The following is a 26,967-nucleotide window of genomic DNA, read 5'->3' on the forward strand; positions in this document are numbered from 1 at the left end:
TCATGTAAAAGAAGACGCTCTCTTAGATAACTCGGACCTAAGCCATTCAGGGCTTTAAAGGTAATAACCAGCACTTCGTATTTTGCCGGGAAACATATTGGCAGCCAGTGTAGCTGTTTCAAAACAGGCATAATATGGTCTCTCTGGGTTGCCCCAGAGACCAACCTGGCTGCCGCATTCTGAACTAACTGAAGTGTCCAGACTACGTACAAAGGCAGCCCCACATAGAGCGCACTGCAGTAGTCAAGCTGGGAGGTTACCAGCTGATGCACCACTGTTTTGAGGTCATCCTCTCCGAGGAATGGACGCAGCTGTCAAATCAGCCGAAGCTGACAGAAAGCACTCCTGGCCTTGGCTTCCACCTGAGATACCAGGGTGAGACCTGGGTCCAGGAGTACTCCCAAGCTGCGCACCTGCTCCTTCTGGGGGAGTGTAACCCCATCCAGCACAGGAAGATCTAACTCATCCTTCAGATTCTGAGCCCGCACAATGAGCACCTCCGTCTTGCTTGGATTCAGCTTCAATTTGTTCTCCCTCGTCCAGCCCATTACTGCCTGTAGGCAGGCATTTAGAGAATGAGTGCCATTTCCTGAAGATGAAAAGGAGAAGTAGATTTTGGTGTCATCAGCATACTGATAACACCCAGCACCAAACCTCCTGATGACCTCACCCAGTGGTTTCATGTAGATATTGAAAAGCATTGGTGACAGAATGGAGCCCTGGGGGACTCCATATAACAGCTCCCATTTTGAGGAGCAACTGTCACCAAGCTCCACCATCTGGAATATACCTGAGAGATAGGAGCGGAACCACTGCAAAGCAGTGCCTCCTATCCCCAACTCCCCCAGGCGATCCAGAAGGATACCATGGTCGATGGTATCGAACGCCACAGAGAGATCCAGAAGAACCAGCAGAGTCACACTCCCTCTGTCGATTCCCCGGTAAAGGTCATCCATCAGGTCGACCAAGGCTGTCTCAACCCCACAGCCAGCCCTAAAGCCAGTTTGAAATGGGTCTAGATAATCAGTTTCCTCCAAGACTGCCTGGAGCTGGTCGGCCACCACCCTCTCAATCACCTTGCCCAACCAAGGGAGATTGGAGATACTAACCATTTAGGTAGTGAAAACCCTTCAAAGTGAAAACCCTTTTATTCTCCTGTGCCTTAATAGATATTTTAATTTCTATATTGCCATTTTATTGTCCATCTTCTTTAAACAGAAGGGCAAATAATATTTTTATCAAGCATAACAATAAATCAATATTGACTTCAGTGCCACCTGCATTTAACAGTCCAAATTAAGATGTTGCTTTCTGTATTACTGGCTGAAGCTACATAACTTCAGGGATCATCTTATGATAGAGACACTAACAAGTGAGTACATAGAAATGCATATTGCCATTAACTATATACTTCCCTAGGAAAATAATCTTTAAAGATGGATACCACACTGTCTCACACACATGGATGCTACTTGCATGTGTAACTATGCTTTTAGAACAAACTAGGGGAAATTAGCTTGAAAACCAAATTGGCAAGTTTGCATAACACACACACCAGAATCTGGACAGACAAATGCCAATGGTACAGTCCCCCAAAGGAGCAACAGACTCAGAAATAAGGATTTTGGGGGGAAAGGGGGGGAATGTTATTGATAAAGCAATTCATGCTTGCTACCACAAGACAAGCTCCCCTGGACCAGTACATGAAGCATCAGCTTTGAACAAGGACCTATTCCTTGAGAACCATCAATGCAAACAGTGGTACGTGGCAGTCTTGATACATCACAGTTGCATGGGGAAGGCAGTTCCCAGGGACCAGAGAGGGAACAAAAAAGCAAGGGAGCAAAGAAGTGAAACTAGTGGCTGCTGAGTGCTAGAATGTGGGTAGAAAGGAGAGAGGAAAAAGCAGATCTTGATCTGTCCATATCCACTGTTTCATGTGTCATGCCAAAAGGGAAAACATTCCAATCTGAAGAAGATTTGGGGTCCCAAAGAGACCTCATTCTAACAAACAAGAGCAAAAAGAGAGACTTCAGGGTGCCAGTATGGCATCAAGGTCTGTGGCGCTGCACATACCCACAGCTAACAAAGGGGAGCACTGGAGTTCCCAGATAGTCAAGTGCCGGCATTAGCCCACCTATGGAATGACCCAGCCTCAAAGGCTTCTTTCTAGGGGTTCTGCTCAGGAGTCTAGGGGGTGTTTCCACACATACAGTAAGTTCCCACAATCACAGTAAGTTCCCACAATTACAGTAAGTTAAAGAGCTAACCAAGACTGCTAAGTCCTCTGAAGCGAATTGTGAAAACTCAGAATTTCCAAGCAAGCCTGGTCAAATCGCTGTAGTTAAACTGCATTTAAGCAGGATAGATAACCAGTATCAGATCCTGGTTATCTATCCTGCTTAAATGTGGTTTAACCACAGTAGTTTGACCAAGATGCCCAAAAATTCTAGATTCTCACTGTCAGTTCCACAGGGCTCAGTAATCCTGGTTAGCTCTTTAACCAAGATCACTGATTGTGTTAATGCATTCTTTGTATGTCGATTTGTCTAATTCAAACAAAATTAATACAAGAGAAGAGGGGACTCAGACATCTAAAGGCAGTATGTGAAAGATACGAAGGAATGAGGTGCTAAATACTACATAAGATGAACATTTGATTTGAACACTACTAGTAATAGAAACAAGGATTGTCAAGAGCAGGTGCAAAGAGAAGGAATACATAGCTACCATTCCATGCATCACTTAGGACAAAACTATGCATCATGTGCAACCACAAATATATATGTCCCCATGCTTTCTTTTTTGTTTTAAAACTAAATGAAGAAGTCAGAGGGACAAGGGGCTGCTTACTAAGTTCCGTTCTGGGCATTTTTGCTCAAAATTGCACCAACGCACACACACACACACACACACCACTGGTTATTGACCTGTGATTTGAGCCTGCCCTTGAAGAGGCAGAATCAGCACAGGATCACAGCCCGAGAGAGCGCCAGAGATGAAGCTCTTTGGTTGAACCCACCCAGGTCCTTTTCAGCTTTTCAGGCTCCTCATGACAGCACCAGTGAGCCTAAGCCCTTCAAAGCTACATCCTCAAAATACAAGCCACTGGAGGAGCAGGCTCCTCTACCACCATCACCCTCTCTGATATCTGCACATCAGTCCCAGTTTGTTATCACAGGCAAGGCAGCATCCGCTGGAGAAGAGGAGTGTCAGACTCCAGGCCAGAACTAGGAGGCATTTAAAAGCTTAAGCTACCTCTGATTGTTGTCCAATCAATCCCACCTACATGCTCATGGTGCTGCTCTATCCTGACCATATCTGCCTTGCCACATTACCCACCAGACCTTGTGGGCTCTGGTTTGTAGAACAGGGAAAAACCATTTCTAACTGGAACATGTCAAATAGATTTAGTTTTCAGCACACATTTAAAACAAAAACAAAAACCAGCACCAGAAAGTCCCAAAAACTGGAATTGCCTTGTACCTCATGAGTGATAGACCAAAGTACTGAAATACAAGACGCAAAAAAGGGTTTTTTTTAAATGAGCCAGAAACTCTGAAAATTAGGATTAAAGCTCTTTTCTGGCACAGATACTATTGTGCTACATCTTCATCTAATTTCTCATTTAGCCAAACAAACCAACAAAAAAACCCGAACAAGGTCCAGGGAAATCTACCTTTCAAATTGTCTTATTTGCTATTAAATCAGTCTCATTGGATTTGGATAGTGCGAGTTCAATGCCTTTTACTGAAATTAAGAATCCTCCTTCCAAACATGTCAAATAGTTTTATTTCATTCAAACAAAGGAGACCTATGACCCACCGATTCTATCACAGAACATTTCCCTTTTCATGAAGTCAATAGTTTCTCTCCATGCAGTATCACGAGGTACACCATGCATTTAATAGCAGAAGATGAAGAAGGTATAGTTGAGCACAATGGAGGGTTCTGGTACATTTCAAGAGGACCCCATAGAGAAGAATATGAGGGAAAGGTTTAGTCTTCTCTTCCCTGGGACATCAGAGGAAATGACTGACTGAATGAGAAAGAGAATTCCAGAAAGTAGAAATGAAAAGTGCTGGTGTGCATGTGTGTGACACACAACAGAATTACCAGGATGCAATTAGCAGGATGTGGTAGACTTGGTAATTCTAACGTGACCAAGGACGAAAAGTGATCGAACCAAGGAACCTGGCTATAGGAGCTAGGGATGTGCAAAAAATTTCGGGCACAGAACGATCTGTGCCCGAAATGAACAATTTCGGGTGATTCGGGGCCGAACCGAATCACCCCCGATGTCCCCCGATATTTTTCGGACACGAGCCGAATCACCCGAATTTCGGGCACGAAAAATTCGGGTGATTCGGTTCACGGTTGATTTTTGGCGATTTTTTAAAGTTTTAGTTACTTTGGGGCAGTTCGGGGGCATAGCATGGGATCTGGGCAAAAGTAGTGGGGTGGGGTGGTAGTGCCTAATGGGTGCAGGCTACCACCCCAATTTCAGGGGGATTGGGCAAAGGGCTGATTTTTGGTAAATTTCTGAAAATTTCATGTCTTTGGGGCAGATTGGGGCATATTGGGGCAGAAAGTGGGGGCTGGGGCAGACTAGTGGGGTGGGGTGGTAGTGCCTAATGGGTGGAGGCTACCACCCCAATTTCAGGGGGTTTGGACAAAGGGCTGATTTTTTGAGAATTTTTGAAGTTTTAGTGACTTTGGGGCAGTTTGGGGGCAGAAAGTGGATCTGCCCCAAAATAGTGGGGTGGAGTGGTAGTGCCTAATGGGTGGAGGCTACCACCCCAATTTCAGGGGGATTGGGCAGAGGGCTGATTTTTTGAGAATTTTTGAAGTTTGGGTGTCTTTGGGGCAGATTGGGGGCAGAAAGTGGATCTGCCCCAAAGGAGTGGGGTGGGCTGGTAGATAGTGCCTAATGGGTGGAGGCTACCACCCATCCCCAATTTAAGAGTGATTGGGCAGAGGGGTGAATTATGGTGAATTTATTTGTATGAGGTTTGTCTTCATAAGGTGAAGTGTGCTAAATTGGTTACTTCCTCATATTATTCATAGTAAAGGAAAGTGTGAAAAAGTGAAAGTGGGGTCATGAGAGTTGTTTAATTGAAAAATATCTCATTTGCTATGATACAATGAGAATTCACACCTCAGAAAAGGTGTGAATTCTCATTCTATCATAGCAAATGAGATATTTTTCAATTAAACAACTCTCATGACCCCACTTTCACTTTTTCACACTTTCCTTTACTATGAATAATATGAGGAAGTAATCAATTTAGCACACTTCACCTTATGAAGACAAACCTCATACAAATAAATTCACCATAATTCACCCCTCTGCCCAATCACTCTTAAATTGGGGATGGGTGGTAGCCTCCACCCATTAGGCACTATCTACCAGCCCACCCCACTCCTTTGGGGCAGATCCACTTTCTGCCCCCAATCTGCCCCAAAGACACCCAAACTTCAAAAATTCTCAAAAAATCAGCCCTCTGCCCAATCCCCCTGAAATTGGGGTGGTAGCCTCCACCCATTAGGCACTACCACCCCACACCACTATTTTGGGGCAGATCCACTTTCTGCCCCCAAACTGCCCCAAAGTCACTAAAACTTCAAAAATTCTCAAAAAATCAGCCCTTTGTCCAAACCCCCTGAAATTGGGGTGGTAGCCTCCACCCATTAGGCACTACCACCCCACCCCACTAGTCTGCCCCAGCCCCCACTTTCTGCCCCAATATGCCCCAATCTGCCCCAAAGACATGAAATTTTCAGAAATTTACCAAAAATCAGCCCTTTGCCCAATCCCCCTGAAATTGGGGTGGTAGCCTGCACCCATTAGGCACTACCACCCCACCCCACTACTTTTGCCCAGATCCCATGCTATGCCCCCGAACTGCCCCAAAGTAACTAAAACTTTAAAAATTCACCAAAAATCAGGATTTTGCCCAATCCCCCTGAAATTGGGGTGGTAGACTCTACCCATTGGGCACTACCACCCCACCCCAAAATTTTGCCCCTGGGCCCCTTTTTACCCCCCCGAATCGATTCGGATTTGGATTAAATCCGAATCCGAACCGAATCAAGGGTGATTCGGGTGACCCAGATTCAAGCACAAAACAGAACAGGGTTGATTCGGTTCGGGTCCGAGCCGAATCACCCGAAATCCCGAATTGCACACCCCTAATAGGAGCCTTATACCCTAAGCCTTCCAGGACAAGGTCTTTGCTGCACCATCAGAAAATGACTAAAAACTGGCCCAGCCAGACCAGGTCCAATAGGGACCTGGCTGCCCCTTTAATTGTGACCTAGGCTCGGTTGTTCAGTTTTAGCCACTCATCACTAGAGTAATCATACTGACCCCTGCGACTTGTTTTGCTTTCTCCTGGAGTGCTTTTTCAAAGTTGACCAAATGAGTGATTTTGATGACACATTTGCCTCTGGCCCCTATGACCTTTGTTTGAGGATCTGAATCTTGCCTTCATTTTGACCTGGACTACTCACCTCTGGCCCTTCCATGATCAGACCACTTGTTTACTGTACTTACTTCATTCCTATCAATTACCTTTTCAGTGCTATACTTCAATGCCATGCCAACATTGATGTTCTCTATAGAACATCAGTGTTCTCATTGCTTATCACAAGAACTCTACAGAGCATGGATTGAATTTACAATGTAACTAAATACTTCCTGGCCATCAGAATATATATATTTTTCTCTGTAGTAAAGAACAGTACAAACACAGATACTGTAAATGCTGGAATATACAACTGTGTATTGTTTAATCAAGTCTTTTAATGGAAGCTATTGAGGCTACAGGTTTTTGAGTTTTGGACAAAATTATTATCTTGCTTAAGCAAGTACTATGCTTTGGGTACAGTACTTGTAAATTTACATTAGCAAGCCCATGTTAATGACATTTCCCTGGTTAAAAAAACCCCAGACACTACCTACAGCAGCATTTCATTAATTATAAAGAGATAAATGGTTGAGCACCTTACAATATCACATTAGTCACACAGTACACTTGTCTGCAAGTAAGTACAGCAGATGTAAACATTAAAGCAATATGCTTCAGACACAAATTATTATTTGAACTACAAGTCACCAACTTACAGACAGCTTAATGCATTTACTGTATAAATACTTTTCACAGTCATGGGCATAAAAACCCCTTAGGTCAAAATCAAGTATTCTGGGTACACTCTGCAGAGATAAGCTTACACACACACACTTGTGCAAAGTTGTAGAACTGCACCAATGACATGCCAACTCTATTCTCCCTGGAGAAGAACAGCTTTTGAGCTTCCTGGGATAATGCCTATGTAGTGTGGCAATTTCTATGTGCACAGACCTTTTGCCTGTGGTCTTTTTCTGGATTGCAGCCTAAATGCTATACAGCTAATTCAGGGCACTGATGTGTACTATTTCATACTTGCCATTTAGTCTACATCTCACAAATAAAAATTAATGTGGACAAATATACTACCTGTGCAGATTTCTGATGCACTATGCACATTTTCTAATAATTTACGAGTTCCACACAGAATTTTTTTTAATATAAATACAAGTACCTTTGCACTTTTTCATTACCTGATTTTTTTTTCTTGTTTATGAAATTAATCACAGCTAGCAGGGTAGAAATCACTGTGAGCTTCATGAATGACATCCAAGAGATGGGAAAGGATTAGTTCGCAGTTGCTGCCAGTTATAGCGCCAGGTGGCTTTTTCTGCAGTGAAGGTGTTAGCGATAATCCCATTACACTGGTACTAAATCTTGCAGACATCAAAATTATCACCAAGGTTCCTTTTCATCCCATCCTTTCCAAATGACTGGAAGTCGCTTCACCTGAAAGAAGTCAAATCCACATGCAGCTGCTGTTTTAGCAGCCAGCAGACTCCCTGAGAATGCCAATCGTGATCCAATTTCGCTGTGCTGGTGGCCCCTATTCCCTGTCCAATAATACATCTGTTAAAAAATCCTACAGCTACAAATCAAGTTTAATCCTACCAGGGACCTCATGTTGGTCTTGTCTTCCAAAAAGGCAGCAGGTTCTGCTGTCTATCTCTGCTAGTGTCTGGGGAATACCCTTTAAATCCCAGCCCTACTTAGAAGAATAAGCTAAGGATCACAAAACATGACCTTAAAAACCCCGATATGACTATATTCTGACCCAGAGGCATTCAGTCTAGGTGAAGATTAGAACTTTGCATAATAAGATTACACAGCAAGTGAATGATATCAAGGGACTATCCATATGCAGCCGCCTGGTTTTCTATAGACAGCCTGTGCTCTGCAATATGCAGTGCAGACGAAACAGAGCTTTGCCTTTCTAGCTGAAGTAAAATAGATTCACATAAATTAGTTGGCCATTTCCAGATACCTAAATCCCCTATTACATCTTTTATTGACAGGTCCTGTGAGGATAGCATAATCATTATTCCTTTTTAGTTGTTAGCTTCTGAAACAATGGCACTCTCTAAGTGAAATGTACATAGATTGCATGCGGAAATTAACATCTTCTTTGCTGTAAGATTGGATTACAATTGACAGCACACATAATAAAAACAGGAATCCATGGATAAAATTATCCTTTTTCTGTAACCAAAGAGGCACTGTCAAATACAACGAACAGTGTAAGCAAATAATTTTAAAAGGTTGCAATTATTGTATAAATGATCGATGATATACAAAGCAATTGTATAAATGATTATGAACTAAATAAAATAAATATTTTCCATTTTCCAATGTAGCTTGTATGTTGGTGTGCATGTACATAATGAACACAAGCACACTGTCCCCCTCCCCACAGAAAAGTGGGGAGAGAACAGAAAAATGAATCAACAACCTTATGGATTAGAACTTTTTTCTCTACTATTCTGCTCAAGGCATCTGCATAATGCACTAATTACACTATCTTGTGAATAAATTTTAATAGAAATAAATGGAATCTGCATGCAATTGTATTTGTAGCTGCTTCTTAATTTAATAACTCATATAAATATTTTTATTTGCCACTGTTTCAGATTTAAGAATGATTATTTTAATCCAAAGATACATGAACATGCATTGTGCATACTAATTTATTCATAAGCAGGCTAACACGCAACCTAACAGAATAACTGGACTGAGCAGGAAACAGAGGTATGGCTTACATCTGTGGCTCCAGCCAACTGACTTTTTAGTAACCATGGATGAAGATAGGTATTATATAAAAAAGAAGTAATAGTAGATTCTTCATCTGCCGTGTGAGCCCAACTTCCTTCTAACATCAACATTTTGTGACAGGCATACACACCAGTGAGCTGAATGCTAGTTTAGCCATCTATTTTGGCCCTTCCACCCATGCAGTGGGAAGGTGTTACCTGCTATTTTATTAATTTATGTATAAAGTCCCACATAAATTATGTATATACTCATCATTTGCCTTATTTTAAGAAAGTTGCAACTCTCTTAAATATGTACTGTTGCAAATCTGCTTCAGGAATTAGGGGGATGATGTTTGTGATGTGACCAGCACAGGTGGATCAAGATTCACAATTCAAGGTTCATCAGGTTGAAAACCTGCACAGGGATTAAGTGTAGTGTGTAGTAGGTAAGAGTTCCAGACTTGGATGGGGGATATGTGGGTTCTAATCCCATTGGACCCAATGAGCACCATGTTCATCAGCTGAACTAGATTACTGTGATATGTCATATGTGCAAAAGGCTAATCATATTTTACTGAAGGCAATTATTGCTTAACTCCTAAGCTAACAACTGAAGAGTAAGCATTTAAACCACATTTTACCAACTGTTTAACTAAAAACTAGAAGTCCTTTAAACTGAGCACAAAGGGCTAAGACAGACATAAGATATGGTATCCTTTTGCATGCATGGACCATACTAGAGGGACCATAAACACAACACCCAAGATGCCTGTTTTTGTGCATAAAGAAATCTTGGTTGATCTTGGTGTGCTACTCTGTCAACTGGATTGTGAACAAGTGAGTTCTACAAGCAGAAGATCCTTGCACAAATGTAATTTTCTTTCATTTCGCAGAATGAGTTACCACAAGCATAGTAGTAATTTGGGATCCAAGCCATTGGAAATAATGAGTCATTTCAGATTTATTTGCATAGAAAATGTTCCCACACATGTAATGGCTTCCTTATTAACTTAAATATCAGGATTACCTTCCACTGAATGTGTAGAGTTGCCCATCATTTAGATCAAAGAAAAAGCCCACACATCAGAATTCCATACAAACAGTGAAGCACACACAGAGCTCAAGGCTGGAATCATGATACAGTAATTGTATTCCTTGATTTGCCTATAGTTTTGCCTAGTACTAATAGGGACCTTCTAGCAAAAATAATAAACACATTGATTCTTTCTTGCATTGCTTGCTTGAGTGAAAAAATCAGAAGGGTAGAAATAGTTCCAAATTGTATTTAATAAGCAGAGAATTAGTCTAACTATATGACATTACGTTTTCTACATAAGTGTTAGGTCTAGAACCTCCCCCCACCCCCAATCCATCTTTTAACATCCTATCACCCCAAGTCTCCACACATTTGCTTGAGAAAAAGTCCCATCAATCTTAATGGAGCTTACTTCTTAAGTAAAAACTGGGGTGCTTTGGATTGGAGTGAGAGTATATGGATTCTCATTTAAGAATTAATGCTTATTATACTGTATTTTTAAAAACCGCCAAAAATTACACCCTTAACTGTTGCATTTATGTGATAAATATTGGAAATCAGTGTTTTATCACATGGTTGTATTCTACTTTTTTTTTATTAAAAAAATGTAACTTTGTATCTTCTGTTGGGTAAGCACTAAAAATACACACTTTCCAAACATGAATAGATGAGTGCAATGATATTCCGTCTAAGTTAATCCCCAGACATCTAAATCCATGAATAAAAATTCATCAGGTTTAAATACACTGAGCCTATTAAGCAAGAACAAAAGCATATGCACAAAAGAGCTTTTAATATATTTCAAAGCCCACAAGAGCCATGGTCTCATTAAAATTATAAATTACTCAAACATGGAATGAAGATTCAAACTGCAGTGCAGCTAAGCAGATTACAGAAAACCTCGCGTTCCATATGATAACACACCATAGCCCTCCCAGATGGGGGCTTGGAACAAAAAAGGGCCATCACTGCAGCTAGGGAAAACCAGCTTGTGATCTCTGGTTTCTGTTCAGCAGATGACAGCCAAATAGTATGTTGATTATTCTGTTTGTGCTGCTAAGCTTGTAAGATGGCATAAAAGCGATATGATCTATTGTGAACTCAATGCTAATGTGTTGCTCCACTCATAAATGATATACTGAACATATTGGGAAACAATCTTTTATCTTTTCGTTCTCTTTATAAATGCATGAAATGAAATAAAAGGCTGCATACAATATTATTAAAGATTTTAAGTGTTCTAAAGTATCACCGCACATACACACAAATAGTTAGCACAGCCAAGACAACTGAACCTTGGCCACAGCTTTGTGAAATTAGAGGTCACATTTCCATTGTCTATAAGGGGTTTGGTTCAAGTCCTTGTTAAGTCAAGTCAAGTACAACCAACGTTTTCCATTTTAGGACTGTGCTTAAATATTGCAGGGCTGAGTTTTAAAAGGTCCAAGGCATCTTTAACTTGGAATGGTTATTAAATGTATTTATGAAAATTAGAAAACATACATACGGAAAAAAATCAATTGATCTTTATTACATACTCTTACTTTATAGCAATCTCCAGTTTTATGACTTAGACTACATACAGTTTAACTTCTGTTTCCTTGCTGAGAACTACTGACTGACTTCAAATAATTTATCAGGTTTATATAGCAGGACAGGGTTGTCTCCGCATCCCACACGGGTTTTTGTGTTTTTTTTAAGCTTGAATTTAGTATATCAAGAAATTGTAAAGAAAATAGAGGTGGTATTTAGGCAAACAGTATGCCAAAGACTTCTGTCAAAGCTTTCCAAAATGTTAATGAGTAAGTGAAACAGGTTTCACAGATGTTTCTTATTTGCAGTCAACTTACACATAAGACACTGAAAGGCATCATCTCATACTGCATGGGAGATGGCAATGGTAAACCCCTGCTGTATTCTACCAAAGAAAACCACAGGGCTCTGTGGTTGCCAGGAGTCGGCACAATTTTACTTTACACACAAGACACACAGATTCTGATGTATAGATGCAACATCTCTTTGGCTAAAGCAGTGGACACAAATGGTGTTTTGAACACAAACACACAAACTTGCCAAGTGGTATGTAAATTCAGAAATCTCCAGTTCTACAGTGGCGAAGTGAATGCTAAGGACCGAGATAAAGATTCTCGCTTTCCCCCCTTTCTGAGAATCAGCACTAAGACAAGAACCACCAGTGGAAAAATAACATAACCCATCAAGGACCAAATTAAAGTTACATGGATCTCTCTGAATCTGGAATGTCCTCCGTTATGAGATCTGAAATCCAAACAATGGTTTACGTCTTGTTAACAAGTTTACTAAAAAGCAGGTCCCGCTAATTTTTTTTAAAACTTACTTCAAAATGGGATGGATCCAAATGAACCCTAGGACAAGTAGAAGACACTTCCACTGACATAAGGGGAGAATCTGCCATTTCTGCTGACTCTCTCCTCCATCTGCAATCCCCATACCAAACCTTCACATCACTCCCAAGGGCCCCTTGACCTTCAGCATCTGTATTCTTGGGGACAAAGGGGGATGTACCAGGGAGCAGTGTTCACTCTAATCTTTTTCATCTGTGTGCAGAATGAATTTTGTTCTGGGTGGCAGTATCAAGGCAGTGTGGGTGCACGTATATTCAGAATGAGCCTTCCTGATTAAACCTGAGTTTAAAACATGCGAGTGTGCGCAAACATGCGTGTCTTAGAGGGAACACTGCCCGGGAGGAGTGGATGGAAAAGTCCAGTTTTGTGAGGGGGTTCCACTGGTGGTTTGTTGGAGCCAAGCCTACATGTTTGCATTTACATAAAGCTCAGCATTATTAGAATTCTTGTATTACTTAATATTCATTCTATTTACTCTACAATTTATCTGCTTTGTTGCACTAAAAATGGCTTCTTTTCAAGTTCTGAATGTGCACAGCACACATAGGAAATGCTATCCAACAGAAACAAAGGATGATTATCTTAACTCTCTATAAAGTTCTGAAAACCTTGGAAAGAACTGTATGCATAATGAACTGTGCCGTCCTGCAGTAAAAGTTTATAGCCCATTTTCCAAAGATACTGAACAGTATTCCAGTATCTTCACTGGAATAATGGCAAATAATAGTGCATTCAATTGCTAGTCAGGCCATTAGTAAAGGAAATATACTGAAGGAAACATAATCCATTATGGGTTGCTGGCTTTTTAAAAGCCTTAACACCACTATCACTGTGTTGGCTGTAATTCAAGAAAGAAAATAATAACTATTTATGGGGCTGATGGTTGATAATAATGTTAGTTCATAAAAATTCAACTCTGTTATAACCAGGATAATGAAGATGTCTTTTCATTTTCCTTTACATGCCTTAATAGAAAGCAAGTATTCTTCAGCTTGGCTATTTTCATCACTATTTAACTTTACTCTTAATCTCACATCTACAATGATTAAAGCAAATTAGGCTTCTGCAGCAGACTATTTAGAATGCAAATAGCATTAGAGCAGTGGTTTGCAAACTGGGAGCCTCCAGATGTTGCTGAACTACAACTCCCATCAGACCCAGCTACAATTTATTGTGGCTGGGGCTGGTGGGAGTTGTAGTTCAGCAACATCTGGAGGCTCCCAGTTTGCAAACCACAGCATTAGAGGATTCCATTAAATCTGAGACTACCAAACCTCCCTCAAAGGAATCCTACACTATCGACCCTTGCCAACTGCGAGGTTCCATTCTAACTAAAACCCCAAGGTCAGCAAGACTAAGAAATCTATGGGAATCAGCCATGAATTCACCTCAAAAAAATAAGGGGGAAACAGTTGAAAAATCACTAAAAATCACCAGTAATCACCATGAAGAACAAGCAGATTGAACCTCAGGAAATAGGAAGGAAAAAAAACTGGAACCATCAAAAATAACTTAAAATCACCAAAACACAAGAAATCTGAATGAAGAGTTTCTCCTACCTAACAGCCATGCAGATGGTCAGGATGATGATGAGGGATAGGAGGGTTGTGGTGGGGTGGGGTAAGGTGCAATCAGGGGGAAATGAGCTGTGGATGGGGTGGGGTGGAGGGGCTCGGGGGATTTTTATGGGGAAGAGGGAGCACCTGCACCCTCCCCCTATTCCTATGTGTCCACAGCTGCAGGCAGTTGACAGCTGCTCCCTGAAGTGCCAGGCTGCTCTCTGTGCACTCTCTTGAAGAAGTTCAGGAGGGCTGGCTGTGCCATCATCTTCCTCAGGTCTTTTTGGACCTCTGTATAGGGGCGAATAAGTTCATTCAGTCCTCATGCTGCATGAAGAGGTCCATGTCCACTGCCTTGTCTGACAGCTTCGAGGCGTGCTTGAGTAACCTGTTCAGCTTTTCCAGGGTCAACTTCACTGTGGCTCTGAAGTCTTCCTCTTCTTTCTCATCTTCTTTCTGATCACTGGATGATTTGATTAGGGCCTCTAGGTCTTGTTCTGTGAGCTCTTCAGAATGTGACTCCAGGAGCTCAGCCACTTTAATCAGCTGGATGTCTTCAAATCCCTTGCCGCCAAGTCATCTGGCAGAAGTCACAATGCTCCTAACCTCTTTCTCTACAGCAGGCACAGCTCTGGAATCCTTCACGGCCTTTTCCCACATCTTCCTCCACAGGTATTCAGGGCGCTAGTCTTGAGCTCGTCCATCGCCTTCTTGATGATGGTCAAAGCATGGGCAATGTTGGATCCCTTCTGTGCTTCCTTAAGAGACCTGTCAGGGTTGCTTTCCATCAGGTTGGCAATGTGCTCAAAGTTGCGCTAGGTGTAATAACTCTTGAAGGCTGGGATGATGCCTTGGTCTAAAGGCTGGATGAGCGATGTGGTGTTTGGAGGCAGGAAAACCACTTCCACATTGTGGTGGGCAGGCAGCAGGTCCAGAGGATGCCCTGGAGCATTATCCAGCACCAGCAGCACCTTGAAAGCCAGGTTCTTCTCCCTCAGGTAGCACTCCACCTCATGGATAAAGCAGTCATTGAATCATGACATGAAGATGGTACACATTACCCAGCCTTCATGTCTGCTCTCCAGAATACAGGGAGGTAGTTCTTGTTTTTCTCTTTCAGTGCCCATGGATTCAGGGACCTGTAGATGAGCATGGTCTACACCAGTGTTTCTCAACCTTTTTGGAGTCAAGGACTGCTAAATTCTTTGTGCAGAGTTTCAAGGACCACTACATTCTTCATGCACAATTTCCCGGACCAGCAGAACTTGCATCTCTGGGCAGTTTACAATTAAAATAAGATAAGCAGTAAAATCATTAAATTTGGAATCTTTTGCAAACATGGAATATTAGGGGTTTTCAACCTTGGGGCCCCAGATGTTGGTGGACTTAAACTCCCATAACCCCCAACCACAATGGCATTTGGCCATTATGGCTGAGGATTATGGGAGTTGAAGTCCACCAACATCTCGGGACCCAAGTTTGAGAACCCCTGAATCTAAAAGCCTGGGTGAACAAATATGTCTCCAGTATGTCCAGTATGTGTGGGGTGGGGGTGCTTGTGATTACTCAATGGACAAGGGATGTTGGGCCATTAGAAAAATTCAAAAGCTACATGGGGCCAATGAAAACAACACACAAGCAAGCTTTTGAATTCCCCAAAACTCTTCATCAGGCTGGATGTCAAGCAAAGCAAAAAGGAGGTGAGGAGAGGAGAGCTGGGCAAGTTGTCAATAGAGTCCGAAGTCTACAGTTTAACCCTGTCTTGATGGAGGTGGAGTTGTGTAGTTGCAGGGCTGGATCCAGACCACGTTAATCAGGACCACCCACTGAAATTAATTTAGTCATCTCTCATTTGTGTCAATGCTGCTTGGTCATGATCACCTGGCTTGGTCTGGTATGCTGCCTAGAAATACATTTCACTGAATACACACACACACACACACACACACACACTTCACAATATAGAGTACTATATATTTGTGCTCAAAGTTCAAAGGTTCAAAAGTTTGAAGGGTCAAAAGTTGGAAGAGTCAATAGTTCGAAAGTGAACTTTCCTAAAGGGCTCACACTCTAAAACAGTGATTCTCAAACTTGGGTCCTCAGGTGTTATTGGACTTCAACTCCCATAATCCCCAACCAAAGGCCACTGAGGCTGGGGATTGTGGGAGTTGAAGTCTAATAACACCTGAGGACCCAAATTTGAGAATCCCTGCTCTAAAAAGATACATAAATTGGGTACCAGGAACACATTCCCCAAAGGATTTTGTGCTAGGGCTGGATAGGGCCAGTTGCTCCCCCCTTTCAATCAAGAGAATCATCACCACTTTTAAAGAGGTGTCTCTTTGCTCCATTAGCAGGAGGCTGGTGTGTGCTCCAGGTTCAAGGGCTCCAAGGGTCAAGGGCTCCAAGGGTCCAATGGAAGGATCACTTCATTCCAGTGCCATTCATCCAATTATACTTTTGCATGAATGCACAAAATGGTATCTTGACTCTCCCCCGCACCATGCTGCCTCCCTCAGCGCTCCTTGGTAATCGTGCTTGCTCCCCCTCCCCCAAGTAAGGTCCACCTGCACTCCCTTTCTGCGCCTCCATGATACTCCTCTTCCTCTCCTGTGCCATGTGAAAAACCGAGGAAGTGAGTGCCTTGATTGCAGTTGTTGGGGGGGGGGGTTTGACTCCCAGGCAGGGACCGGCACTCAACCCTTTGCGGACTGGTAGCGGTCCAGGGACCTGTGGTTGAGAAACTGTGGTCTACACCATCAGGCCTATTGAGGTGTTTGAACAGTACAGAAGGGTCAGCCCATCCTTTGCAGCATTGAATCCTCAAGCCTCTTTCTCCTCCTTGGCAACTGAAGTACAGTCTTCCAAAAGAGTCCCGTCTCATCCACACTGAACACCTGGTTGGGCACATAAGGCCTTTTCCTGGATCAGTTTCTTCAGCTCAGCAGGAAAAGTGGCTACGGCCTCCTGGTCTGCAGAGGCAATCTCCCCAACAAGTTTCACTTTTTGCAGGCTGAACAACTACTTAAAGTTTTCAAAACAGCCTTTACTTGCTTGAAACTTTTCTGGGTTTCCCTCTCCAGTGCTCTCTACCAGATGCCTGTAGATTTTCTTTACCTTGATGCAGATCAAGGGAGTTCAAAGAGGAACTTTTTTCTGCGTCTGGTCTTCCATCCAAATGTTCAGGGTCTTCTCCATCTTTTCAATGTTGGGGTCTTGTGGCAAGTCGGAAACATTTATAGAGGACTGGGTCCCACTAGAACACTGCCTCTGATGGCAGCCTCATTTTTCTTAATGGTGCAGATGGTTGATTTGTTGACCCCAAACAATCTGCCATCCCTCAGGCAGTCTAGAATTTGATTTTGTCCGCCAGGGAAATGACCTCCCTTTGCTGCTTGGCCACAGCATTCCTTCTCCCTTTTCGGCACGCTTTGGAGCCATTTTTGGAACTCTTTTTTTCTCATCTTTGTTCCCTCCCTTTCCCTCTCCCTCAAAAGAAAAACACACACCTTAAGCCTATAAAACATCACCTTTCTCTCCCCAGCAATCCCCCACAATACATACATGTGTGTACACGGACACACACACACTTGTCTCTCTTTCTCTCCTCCATCTCTCCCCCCCACCTCGCTTTCTCTCCTCTGTCTCTCTCCCTCTCACTTCTCACAACCGAAATCGTGCGATAACTTGCACATACTTAAGTCATTGTAGGAGAGACCACCTACAAAATTCCATTCACGTATACTTAAAGCCACGTTATACAAATCTACAGTTGGTGAGGGACAACTGTATTCCTAATGGGAATGAAGTTGTAAAAGATTTACATGTACTTAAAAAGGAAGTTGCTACTAAGTAGCCAGCACGGTAGGAGTGTCTGTCTCTCTCTGTATACAGATGTATGTATACACATGTATGAGTGTGGCCCTTGTGAATATAGAGAAAAGCCTGAACCAATACCTTCCCTGCCATTGGATATCTCTTTGACTTCTTTGTCACATTGGCCCTCGGTCACAACTCATGAAGTTAAATGTCTAATTACACAGCCAAAGAGAGGGAAATCACCGGGTAATGATTTCATTTCCCCAGATTTTTTGTTATCTAATATAGATTGGTGGGGCCCAATTTTGGCAGCCTTGTTTACATACATAGACCATACGGCCCATATTCCTAAAGATTGGGGGCTTGCAGTTGTCGTCCCGATCCACAAAAAAAGGAGTATGGGACGACCCTATGAACTATAGACCAATAAGTCTGCTTAGCGTAATTAGTAAACTCTACGCAAAACATCTGTGTGTTAAACTTTGTGAATGGGCATTTTAGAACAGGAGGGCATTTTAGAACAGGAACAAGCAGGGTTCACACCAGGTAGGTCAGTGTTGGACCACTGCATTCTGTTGCAACATTTAATCGAAAAATATGTGCATATAAGGAAAACCCCACTTTATGCTGCTTTCATTGATTTTCAGATGGCATTTGACTCTATTTCAAGAGGCATTCTTTGGGCAAAACTGTTTCAAACATCAATTGACAGGAGGCTATTGTTATTAATTCATGACTTCATGAAAACTCAACTCTCTGTGTACGCCTTGATTACATAGGTCATCTCTCAAAGAAAATACCGACAAAAAAGGGAGTCAGACAGGGCTGCATATTAGCCCCTTTTTAATTTAATTTCTATGTGAATGGCTTAATCCAGCGGCTACAAGGTACGGATACACATGCCCCCAAACTGGCTGATAAATATCTATCGATTCTTATGTACGCTGATGATGTGGTGATCCTGTCCCAAACCAGAATAGGTTTAAAGAAAGCTCTGGGAGTGCTGGACGATTACTGTAAAGAAGCACAGCTAGTAATAAATTACACCAAAACAAAGATTATCCGTTTTAGTACAAAAAATCGTAGCTTCAACTGGTCAATCGATGGCCATAGAATAGACCAGGTAAAGCAATTTAAATCAGGGTGGATTTGATTTAAATCAAACTGATTTAAATCACGATTTAAATCACTAGCAGGGTGGATAAAAATTAAAAAAAATCTGATTTAAATCAAAAAAATCCGATTTAAATCGGATTTTTTTTATTTAAATCGGATTTTTTTTATTTAAATCGGATTTTTTTTATTTTTATCCACCCTGCTAGTGATTTAAATCATGATTTAAATCAGTTTGATTTAAATCAAATCCACCCTGATTTAAATACCTAGGGGTAGTTTTTCAGTTCAATGGCCATAAAACTGCCCATATCAGATCTGTTGTAGATAAGGCCAAACGCAGTATTACAGCTATACTGAGATTTTTTTGGTCTCAGGGGGGACATTACATTTCAGCTGCCATTAAACTTTACACGGCCAAAGTAGTCCCTCAACTTCTTTATGGGACACAATTGGGGTCATATTCTAACTTTAACGAACTTGAAAAAATCCAAACAGGTTTTTTTGAGAACGCTATTTGGCGTACCTAATTGTGTGCCCAATGTGGCAGTCCGCCGGGAGGTGGGTCCACTCAAATTGGAATCCAGGCCATGGCTAATAAGAATATTTTACTGGATTAAACTCCATCTTTATCCGACAGGATTAATTCCTAAATTCTTATCGGTTGAGCCACAATCAGCCTGTAATAGGAAGGTAACAGACAAACTTAGTCAGAGTGGACTATCTCCTGCCCTACTGCTGGAGGCTGGCGAAAACACAGCCCGTAGACTGGTGAGATAGAGATTGATAGACATAGATTTACAAACTGAGAAGGCCAGCTTACCGCTTTTCTACAAATCAATCTAAGATAAGGCGGATCTTACTCCAGCAGCATACTTATTTACAATCACCTTAAGTAAATTTAGATGGGCCTTCTTTAGGGCTAGGTTTAACGTTTTCCCATCGGCTTTACTGTACGGGAAATACGCAAAATTACCCTATGAAGAAAGGCAATGTCCTTGCGATCAGGCGGTTGAAACTATGGCCCACATTTTATTGAAATGCCCTATATATCAGGACATAAGGCATCAACTAATTGGTCCATTATTAAAAGATCTGAATGGAAAAGACGACGATCTGGTGGTAATGTACTTATTAGAAGACAAGGATATATCAACTTCTGCCGCAGTAGCCAAGTTTTGTTATGTGGCCTCAAGATTAAGGCCCTCAAAGGAATAGAGTCTCTGAGGCTTCTGGGAAGCTACAATATGCATATGTACTCCATTTTAAGTGATTAACTGGTTTTTATTTAATGTTTTAAATTTGCTGAAAGTATGTTTTGTTTTCTCTTTTTGTAAATGTAAATGTGTTGTAGCATTTGGTCAAAGACCGTAAATAAATACTAAACTAAGCTTTAATTTAACAAAGCAGCCAAAAGTGCTAATCTACCAGGACATCTGCCACATTGCTGTGTTACACTGTCATACAACGCAGGTAAGACTCTCCACCTAATGGATAAGAGTGTAATACTACATAATAACCCTGTCTGCCTTCAGCAACAAGTTCATCCAGGTGGCTCTGTTATACTGAGGGTTGTGGGCCACAGTGATAGGGCCAATTAATTATTTACCATAACTCTATGGATATCCTAAAGTAATCCCCATCCATGCTGCATGAACTGAAGATACAGCCATACTTCCACCATGTTGCCAAAGGTCAGCAATGTCTACTGTGGAAGGGTTGACAAACTAAGCCATTTGTAGTACACACTTTAGCCATTTAAGGTGCCACTGTTCAAACTTATATGTAGATCCTCTTGACTTCTTAGAAGTATGCTGTGTAAGATCAAAGTGTCTGCAAAGCACTTTTCTCAGAGCAGATCATTTCAATTTAAAGTAGGATTTTAACTCAACCATGCCAGCCAAGTGACAAATGCCATGGAGCAGTAACCTGACTCTTCCCCCCTCCCTCTTCTATCATTTAAAGGAGTTCTGACTGTTTGATTCAAAGAGAGAGAGAAACCCTGTGTGTAGTGTCTATCACATAACTCTGTTTTTATCAGAGAGCTGGCTATGAGGCTCTCTCTCATTAAAAATCAGTAGCCTATGAGTGCTAGAGACACACAAACTATGTATATCAGTAGGCAAAAATCTGGAGAGAGGTGCCTTCTGCAAAGGACCCGTCTCTGTCCCATCTCTGTCATGGACTCCTTACTATATAAATGTTACCAGATTTTCTGAATTTCATTACAAGAGTGACTACCTGCTCCCACAGGTAGCGCTAGGAAACTGTGCATACCCCAGAATTCCTGTTTCCCTCCTTACCTATCCCACCCCTTCCCTCCTATCAGCAGTTTGCTCTGAGTATAAATGGTTCTTTCCAGACTAAGCCAGTTTTGTCTAAGAATGAAGAGGGGGGCAGGTGAGACAAAGAAATCAAAGTGGGATGAGGGGATCAGACTAAGAGGAAGGTGTTGATTATTTTGAAAGCCTGGTTTTATGCAGGCACAGTGGGGCGGGGTGATGCAAGTGGGGTGGCCACATTGTCCAATCCTCAGTGAGCACATAGGTCCAGGTATTTGATAGAAGCACAGGAATTCCTCTCATCTTAATGTATGCTGCCCACTTGCATTACCAGATCTAAAAGATAACACAATTTATAAAAGACAATGGATATATTATCTATTGTTCTGATGTTTTAGTTTTTCAGATTTGCAACATAATATACTTAACCAGAAGAGTAGGTCTATGAAACCATACCATGTTGTGTGTCCTGTAACAACATGCATAATCAGTACAGTATTTGCTTCACTTAAGCTCATTTTGATTCCTATTATTATTTCCTTTCAGAATGGAGAAAGAGTCCTCTGTCTGGACTTCTTTGTATGGCACTGGTCAAGTCACATATTCTCACTCACTTCCAGTTTGTAAAATGGAAATGAAAGTCAGTTCATACATCCAAATTAATGGACTTCTTTAGCAGACAATAACCAATTTCTCAGAGCTATAAGAAGAATTAATAAAGATTCTCAAGCACTTTAAGTAGTATTAGATGCTACTGTCAAGATCATAGCGATGGTTTCACAACCCTGAATACTCAAGATATCTTTTTGTTCATTCCTTGGCTGGATCCTTGAAGTCTCTAAAAGCGACGTATAAATTAGAGGACACACTTTGTGTGTTCATTACTGTTTGGGAGAACAACTGTATGTTTCTCAAAATATATCTGAATGGGTCAAATAGGATAGAGTCCAATACATAAGAAAATCAGTTAATCTAGAATGGAATACTATGCAACAAAATCATTCTTTAAATTGTTGTGTTTTAAATTTCTTGTTTTTGTTTTTTACTAATGTTTTAATGTTGTTTCTATCTTGTTGTAAACTGCCCAGAGAAATAAGTTTTGGGTAGTATAAAAATAAGTAAAATAAAATAGATAAATAATAAATAATATGTGATGAACTAGTTCATTCTAAGTGGCTACATTTTTCAATACGAACATTCCAAATTTTCTACTCCTGTTACAATCAGTTGTGACTTTTCCAATGATTTGAGCCAAGTTGCACCATTTATATTGTATTATTAAAACCTTGATGATAATAATAATATGCATTTCTTTTTGTGTTCTTTTTAATATTCAAGCAGCTTTTAAAACTCAGTAATAATTATTTTAATCTATGCTCTCTGCTTTTCTCTGGGATGGTTCCCAGAAAGACCCATCTCCATAATACTATCTATTGTTTGTACAATATGGCCGCAATCCATAGCCCCAGCAAAAGGATGGAAGACATCAAGTATGCCTGGGGAACTTTAATTTTCCATAGCAGATTGTGGACTAGCTCTGGTTGCACTCAGCATTCAGTCTTCCTGGAATGTGGCCACTATAATTAAGTTGGCAGTTCAAAGAAAAATGCAAATCCCATGTATTTTTCCATGGAATTATGTGACTTTAAAATAGAGAGAGGGAGAGAAACCTCTTGCAACTTTAACACCCACTATGGTAGCAAATGAAGACTTTGGATGGGTTATATCAGGGTTGTTTATTTTAAGGCCTGGGGGCCATCAACTCTAAGTGTGATTCCCTGACTAACTGTTTATGGGGCCTATGTGAAGCTTCAGCCAAAGCTGAATACTTTGCACAATCTCCTTGGCACCATGCAGATACGACTATTCTCACCATGCAGTTCTGCACTTTGACCACTGCCGGGGCTCTTTTAAAAGAAACAGAGCACTCTTGACAATGAATATTTATAAACAGGCAAACCTTGTTATACGCAGATTTGATATCCACAGACTCTCATACCTGCGGTGGGGGAAAAGATACCCAACCTCGGCATAAACGGGGGGGTGGGGTGTACACGTCGACCTCACATATCCGTGGATTGGAGGTGGCCGGAAATGACTGTGGAGGTCATTGCCGGCCACTAGTTTGTTTCTTGGAGCCACAATATGGCTCCCATTTGTTTTTGTTTTTTTAAACCAAAATAGTGATTTTCGGCCAATTTTTGGGCATTCGGGGCACAGCACAATGTGGCGGAAGTAGTAAAGCATGGTAAGCTTTGAGCATGGTCTGCTCAATTAGTAGAGAGCACTGAGTTCTTGAGCCCCTGCACCATCTTGGAAGGTGAGAATAGAATGCTGGGAAGTATAGCCCTTCTCATTTCCACACAGAGCTCTTAAGAGAGGGTTCCCTTTCTCTTAAAGAGTCCTCCCAGCTCTGATAAAAGTGCAGTACTGTGCAGAGACCAGCACAGTGGGGAAAGGCCCCCACACTGAAGGGTTTTGGCTATAGCCAAACCAATATAGCCATCACTTCAAAAATCTTGAAGATCATTGAGTTATACCCACTACTATACCACCACAACTACACAGAAAATGATATTATATGAGATACTAGACCTACCAAGATTAACCCATTCTGGTGTGTGCAAAGATCAAGGAAATGAAGGATTGTTTCTTTGTAGCCACAATCCTTGAACTATTCTGTTGAATGCTTTGGAACATCTCAGGAAGCAAACTACTTTTTGAGCTCACAGCATATACATCACAGGAAACTGTTATCACATGGCTTAGAGCCTTCCTAGTCAGGGGGCTCAATAGCTAATCTGATTTAGTGACTATAAAACTTTAATCAGCACAATCCAATACTATCACATTCCGGAACTGATGAGAGAAGAGGCTTTTGCATAGAAGGGCAGATGTTACTAAGAAGATTATTTAAAAGAGGAATGTAACAGATGACAGTGCAGGTTTTTTTTCTAATTATCTCTCTCTCCTCCAAAATATTAATGAAAGTAAACAAATAAGTATATCTCTGTAGGAAAAAAAGATATAGTATTTTGTTAAAATCTGTATCTGAATTATTTATACTATGTGAAAAACAAAATATCTATTAATGCTTTTTTAAAAAGAAGGCTTATTACCTGCATCTGCAGTCTAACTTTGGTTTGCATCGGCCCAAACTCATTAGCCTCTAATAGACATTCATGTTGTTGGTGTACATGTTTTGTATATGAGAAATTCCATGCATATTACACAGCTATAAAACAATTAATAGTTTAAAAATAAAAATCAGGTGGAGTTTAAGAATTGAGATGTTCAACAGTTTCTAGCACAGGTATGATGGCTTCCTACTGGCGTCTTTGTCTTGTACAATCAATACTTTGAGCATTTATTAACTTCTGACCTGCCTTAAACTGTAAAGTTTTATTTTGCTGCTACTTACAAATATATTATTCTCCAAACAGTGGCTGACATTCAGAACAGCATCCCATTCCCAAGGCTTTACCCTCACAGAGAAAGACTTGCCAAGCAGCAGAGTTTGTGGGTGGAGAGAAAGTGGTTTTTGCTAATCTCCCCTGCCTTTTGCCTTTCAGAAAAATGACCCTGGGAGCCGTGCAACCCTCAGTGACATATTTCTGAAAAGCAAAGAGCACTTCTAGAGGCAGGGAAGATTAATGGAAACCCCCCCCCCCAACCCTTGGGCACACACTCTGATGTTTGGGAAGATGTCTGCTTAAAGACTAGCCTCTTTGCGAGGACACAGCTCCTGCTGTATCCCTCCTTGGAACACTGCTCTGGATATCAGACACTGTGTACTGAAACTGTTATTAGTAGATGGAAGTAAATTGTGTTTTTCCTATACTTTTCAAAGGCTAAGTTCATCCAGAGAAGCTTTCAAACACAATTGTGAACTCCGACATATTTAAATAAAATCTGAGATACAAATTTTAAGCCACAATTCTAAATGCATTTCTTTCAGAATAAATCCCACTTAACTCAGTGGCATTTCTGCATATATACACAAGCAGAATCCACTGAAACAATGGGCTTAAGCACACCTCACTCTGTGCTGGATTGTGTACTTATAGTTTTAATTAATCTCAAACTATAAGAACAGGAGAACATGCATTGTCTTCTTAAGGTATAAGTATTAGATATATCCAATACTCTATTATTCAATTAACCTTTGCATTAGCTTCTTCAATAGAATGCAGATATTGTATTTGAAAACCAAAATAAATATCTCAAATTTCATTTCACCAGTCAGAGATCCATGACTCTTCTACACTTTGACTGAACAAGTGAAGTTCATGGAGGACAGGCCTAGCAATGGCTACTAGTCTGGTGGCTATAGGCCACCTCCAGCCTCAGAGGCAAGATGTCTCTGAATACCAGTCGCAGGGGAGTGACAGCAAGAGAGAGGGTATGTCCTCAATTATTTCCTGTGAGCTTGTCAGAGGCATCTGGTGGGCCACTGTGAGAAAGGATGCTGGACTAGACAGGCCTTGGGCCTGATCCAGCAGGGCTGTTCTTATGTTCAGTTTAAATCTGTACTTAATATTGTTTACAAATTAATTGCTAACCAACGATTCTTCAATAACATGTTTTGCTTTTTAGCAGTACTGTGAGATGGGCACCCTAAAGGAACAACTAGTTCCATGCAGCTGTGGATACAGATAAAGGTAACCAGAGAAATATAACAAAGGGAAGAAACATATGAGCCCCTGGTGGCGCAGTGGTAAAACTGCCGCCCTGTAACCAGAAGGTTACAAGTTCGATCCTGACCAGGGGCTCAAGGTTGACTCAGCCTTCCATCCTTCCGAGGTCGGTAAAATGAGTACCCAGAATATTGGGGGCAATATGCTAAATCATTGTAAACCGCTTAGAGAGCTCTGGCTATAGAGCGGTATATAAATGTAAGTGCTATTGCTATTGCTATATACTACACCTTTACCTTGTAGGTGAATTAAGACGCAACTCAAAACTATGGTTTTTGCTAATCATTTAAAAAAAAAAAAAAAAACCCACAAGTGGTTTGAGCTTCCAGATGTACAACAGGTAAACCATGGCTTAGAATTGCTTGGCTGCTTTTGCTTCTCATTTACTCAGACATTTGTAAATTTACTACTATCTCCATGGTGCAGCAGTCTCTTGAGGTGAAACAATGGCCCTAGCAGTGGTTTGTCAACGGTCTGTTAAATCAGATATAACCGCAAACTACAGTTAATACAAACTGTAGCTTGCATAACAGCTTCAAATTATGATTTCAGATCCAGCTTTGTCAGCTCCAAACAAACTGCAGTTTGTGGCGAGCTCGAGTTCAGTTAGAAAAAGCCCATGGTTTAGTTAAACAAACCATGGTGCTGTGTTACATTTGAACCCAGCCATTTGGTTCAACTTTACATAGGAACATAGGAAGCTGTCATATTCTGAGTCAGACCATTTATCTATCTAGCTCAGTATTGTCTTCACAGACTGGCAGCAGCTTCTCCAAGGTTGTAGGCAGGAATCTCTCTCAGCCCTATCTTGGAGAAGCCGGGGAGGGAACTTGGAACCTTCTTCAATTCCCAGAGCGGCTCCATCCCCTGAGGGGAATATCTTGCAGGGGATGGAGCCGCTCTGGGAAGAGCAGAAG

At 41.4% G+C, this 26,967-nt stretch overlaps 1 protein-coding gene across 9 annotated transcripts in view; it reads right to left on the minus strand.

Moving 5' to 3' along the window:
* The window catches only part of IMMP1L (inner mitochondrial membrane peptidase subunit 1), a 78,931-nt gene that overhangs the window by 45,838 nt on the left and 6,126 nt on the right, over positions 1 to 26,967 (minus strand). For 3 of the 9 annotated variants that reach the window (XM_053283063.1, XM_053283061.1, XM_053283064.1), the window contains one exon: positions 7,604 to 7,859. The exons of the other annotated variants lie outside the window; for them this stretch is intronic. The gene's annotated coding sequence lies outside the window, so the exon portion shown is untranslated. The remainder of the gene's footprint in view (positions 1 to 7,603; positions 7,860 to 26,967) is intronic. 9 annotated transcript variants of the gene reach the window in all.

Source organism: Hemicordylus capensis, chromosome 1, assembly GCF_027244095.1.
Source record: "Hemicordylus capensis ecotype Gifberg chromosome 1, rHemCap1.1.pri, whole genome shotgun sequence".
Taxonomy (NCBI): Eukaryota; Metazoa; Chordata; class Lepidosauria; order Squamata; family Cordylidae; genus Hemicordylus; species Hemicordylus capensis.